The sequence below is a fragment of the Falco peregrinus genome, chromosome 5 (genome assembly GCF_023634155.1).
Source record: "Falco peregrinus isolate bFalPer1 chromosome 5, bFalPer1.pri, whole genome shotgun sequence".
Taxonomy (NCBI): Eukaryota; Metazoa; Chordata; class Aves; order Falconiformes; family Falconidae; genus Falco; species Falco peregrinus.
Window position 1 is genome coordinate 58,944,814 of NC_073725.1, and position 4,326 is coordinate 58,949,139.

Genomic DNA, 4,326 nt, shown 5'->3' on the forward strand with positions numbered 1-4,326 from the left:
TCCCTCTTCTTTCCTGGTTTCCAAGAAGGGCTGAGAAATGTGTTTGTGACCCCAAGCCAAGTAAAGGGCTTCAGCAGCCTGCTGGGTTAGCAGCATTAATATGGCCACATCACTCCCTATTTGTGCTCACGTATGGAAGTTAACTCCAAAAACACCTGCACCACTCTTAAAAGAACCAAAAATCTACCCCTGTGCGTGCATGTGTGTGTCTCATACCTGATTTGGCAAAGCCTTTGATCTCTAAGGTCTGTGTCCCGGCCAGAAGAAGAGAGCTCGGACTCCAGGTCCAGGTCTCAGTGCTGTCCTTCAGTCACTGTGTGAAGGGTCCGACCCCAGCAGCCTGAACTCAAAGCCATACATTTCTGCTCATGCATTTGGTGGTGGTGAACATTTCCTTCTGAGATGCACAACCTGCTGATTGCTGCAAGAATAACAGAAATTCCTTAACTTTCACCAGTTCCCTCCCGGTTTCCAGTTTTCACCAAAGCATTGCTGAAAAATATCTGAAGTAGCTTCAGATTTTTATTAGAAAACAGGGATTTAGGGAAAGAGAGATGGAGTTGATACCTCAGGTACAGATAGCACTTGATGAGAAGCAGCAAAATATGAACCCATGTCCTTGTACAGGCAAACTGGTAGATAATCCACTAGTAGCAATTCAGTGATCCAACATGGGTGGACATTCACAGGAACATCCCACAAAGGCTGCTTTCAACCTTTAAATAGATGCAGTATTTGCAGGATACAAAAACTTCTTTTGGGGGGGAAACCAGGTGAGGATGCCCTATCCCTGTTGCTAGGAGGATGAAAATCCTTCTTTGGCACCAGCAAAAGTCTGGGTCTGAACGTGGTAGCAAGAATCTCTGCACTGAGTACTGTACAACCTGATATTTTACTCTTTTAAAACCAATCATTTCTCTCCTCCCCCTTATTCTTACTGGCAATTTGCCTTATTCAGAAACAAATGGAAATGTCAGGGAAACTCAATAGCTACAAGTGGGTTGGGGTTTTCTCTATAAAGGATACTGCTAAATTTTTTTGGCTGTGACTGTTTCTTCCAAAACAGTATTAAGTTTTCTTGGCTGTCAGTGATAAAGAGCCGACAGCAGCATGGAAACACCATAATAAGAATAGAAAGCAAAGGCAGGGTCTCAACAGCTCCTCGGAGCTGCGTGGTATCCATGCAATGCCCCTGCGTAAACACCATGGCACGGCAAAGAAATGCTTAAAGATGCACGCCACAGCCCTGCTGCCAGCTGTGCTCTGCATCCCAGGAGAGATGGGCAACCAATGATGCTCACAGGGCTCATGGCTGCACAGATGTTCCCAAGGTATCTCTATGCGGTGGTTAGAGAGGGCTTCCCTTAAAAGGTCTGGTATTCGCGGCATGCCAAGAAGCCCTCTCCCCAGGAAGAGGTTATTCCAGTGGGGAGCTTGGTGCTGCTTGCCCTGGGGAAGGGGATATTAGAGGGAGGGAAGCTGCTATCACGGATTGTCATCCTGCACTCAGTCTGCAAGGGCTAGGATGCTGCTCTGTGGGGGAAGGTAGAGCGCACAGAGGACATGAAGCCTGGCAGAGGGCTTAGGGATAAAAATAGTCCTGCTGCCAGCCAGCGGGCAAGGAGAGGGGAAATAGAGAAACAGGGAAATAAAACCAGCTCTCGTTGGGTGACCAGCAGGGGTGTTCATCACCTTTTCAGCAAAACCCTCCTGTAGAAATAACATAAAGAGCTATTGGAGGGTATGAGAACAGTGCTGGCTTGAGCTGGGCTCGATAGGGGATGGCCAGCATGTCCGAGGGCAGTGCTGGACCCCCAGATCCCAGCCATACACAGCCTGGGGGGGATTGATTAAATGTCCGCTCTGCCACTATTAACTCTTTGCAAATAGCAGAGGAACAACGTGGCAATGCTGAGCGGGCAGTCGGGGCTGCATCCGCCTTCTCTAGGCACTTGGCACCCCAAAGGCTGGGCAGCCGAGCCGGGGGGCGTTCAAGGCCCTCCCTAAGGAGCGAGAACCCCACAGCAGCTGGCCCACACGGGAAGGCCACGTCCCCAACCAGCAATGCCACTCGCAGCTGTCTCTCGGCAGAGCTTCTTCGCATTTTTTGGTACCAGGAATAGAGTCCTCCACATTCCTGGATTTTTGCAAAGCCCAGAAATAGCCCCAAGCTGCCCTGGGGCGGTTACTCAGCCCTCCCTGAGGCTATATTTTCCCAGCTCTTCTCAGGAGCTGTTTAAGTTACCTGGAGTTTGTGATGTTCCTTCTGCAAAGGAAAGTCCAGCTGACACTGAGGAGCCAAAAACATTTGTAGACGTGACTAAAGATCATGAACCTTCAGTTTAGATGTGCTGGAAATTGTCTGGAGATCTGATTTTGAAGCTCAAGTGCAGGAAACAAGGTGCTCTTCAGAAGCTGGTTTTTTCCTTCACCTCCTCCCACCCCCTCAGATTTGCAAATGCAACTTTATACATGTGCCAAATGTTAATTGTTTGATTATAATTTAGTAGGCAATTCCTTATTTCCTCTTCAACACAGCTGCTCTTTAGTTAGATTATTTTATTTTACTTATTTGTTTATCACCTTCCTTTGGTTCTAGGGCTTTTCGTTTCAGCCCATTTCCCACCCCTGAATTCATATATCAGCTCTATGAGCCAGAGCTGCTCAAGTGATTGCAACATATGGCTTGCAGACAGCGCAAAATCTTTCTTAAACCCTTTCAAAAGAGAATGATTTATATTTTTAGATGTATGTTAGTTATTAGACTCATGATCTATACCAGAGATGCCCCCCATCTCCAAACCAGGGATCTATTGCATGAGATGCTGTACAAACTTATTTGAAAGGACAAGGTCTACTCCTAAAAGTTTGGAATCAGAAAAAAAAAGTGTTGCAAAGTATATTTGTTAGTTACCTAACTGTAATCAGGGGTGTTCTTACATCTGAGTTGGTTAGGCAGGCATGTGAAAATCTCAGTTCTCACTTTTAAAGGTCGATTCCTATCCCATGGAGTTCTAACAAATAGGTGACTTGGACCAAAACAGTTAAAAAACAGATGATGCCTTTTAAAAAAAAATGTTTATAATTGTTCCTCTCTCACATAATTGGCCAATCCATGGCAAAAAAGAAAAAGCTTGAATATCAAATTGTCACTGTCCTTTGTAGAACTGAAACTGAGAGAACACACTGCAGTTTGCAAACAGAGCAAAGTGTGATCCGGGGGTCAGGAGGGAGTGTACCCATAAGGATAAGCAGCATGTTTTAGAGCATCACTGGTCCTCACTCTTTACTAGACACTGCCTAAAATCCCGTCAGTGTTCCCTGCTGCAGCCTTGTCCCACCTTCTTCCCCCTTCCTTCGGAAAAAAATAGCACATGACATTTAAACATGCGCTAAAGCCTCAAGAGCAGGTCATGAGGCCGATGAGAAATAGCTAGAGATGCTCTCCCCTCCCCAAACCCTCACCCTCCCAGGACTACCCTTCCCCACATACCCTTCACTGTAGCATCCCAGGACCACTCACCCTTTCAGCAGCATCCAAACTGGGGCAGCAAGGGGCCTGCCCCGCTCCCCACACCACCTTCAGTATGCGTCTGTCCGGCAGAGCTTCCCCATGGAACAGGGCCACCAGCGCAGGGGTTGGGGGCAGAGATTTAAACCTTCCCCTGCTGACCGAGCACCCCAATGGGCTGCCAGGCTCCCGGATTAAGCGGCAGCACTGGTTTCCCAGCCAGCTTTTATGGATGTTTACCCACCCATGCAAATTCCCCCAGCCCAGCCGTGGAGCGGTGCCAGTATTTAGGAGCCCCTTTTGTCAGAGGACCAGTTCTCCAGGGGGCAAAGCTGGGAGGAGGATGGGGTAGGTGTGATTCAGCACATGCAGCTCCCACATCTAGGGAGAGAGGCGCTTAGAAATGGGGTCCCCACCTGCAGCTACAGGCTTCCAGCTTCAGGAGGGGGACAGTGAGTTGTTGAGGTTTCACCGACATGCCTGCCAGGGGCAAGCAGTTGGGAAGGGGGACACGTGTCCAGCCACACAGCCTGAGTCAGAGGACTGAACTGGTAGTGACCATCCAATTGGGAGTAACCCACAACCCATCTCAGACAGGGAGGAATAGGAGAAATGGCCCCAAATTCTCAGGAAACAGCCAGCCCAGAGCACCACAAACCCAGGAGCATTTTTGTGTCGGTTCACCTCTCTCCATCCCCTTGGAAAATAGAGTCCCTTCAACAATGTGAAGAAATCAGTTTTCCTGCCCTGATTTCTGTGGTGTTAAGAAACTCCAGGACACAGCTCCCTTTGCTCCCACCAGCCTTTGAGTATTG

General features: G+C 48.4%; 1 long non-coding RNA gene across 1 annotated transcript; it reads right to left on the minus strand.

Annotated features, from left to right (window-relative positions):
• Positions 1-222: 222 nt before the first annotated feature.
• Positions 223-3,618, minus strand: LOC114013096 (uncharacterized). The gene is made up of 3 exons (XR_003555953.2): positions 3,494-3,618; positions 2,246-2,290; positions 223-421 (listed from the first exon to the last, which is right to left on the minus strand). It is a non-coding gene; the product is annotated as an uncharacterized LOC114013096 (long non-coding RNA).
• Positions 3,619-4,326: the final 708 nt, after the last annotated feature.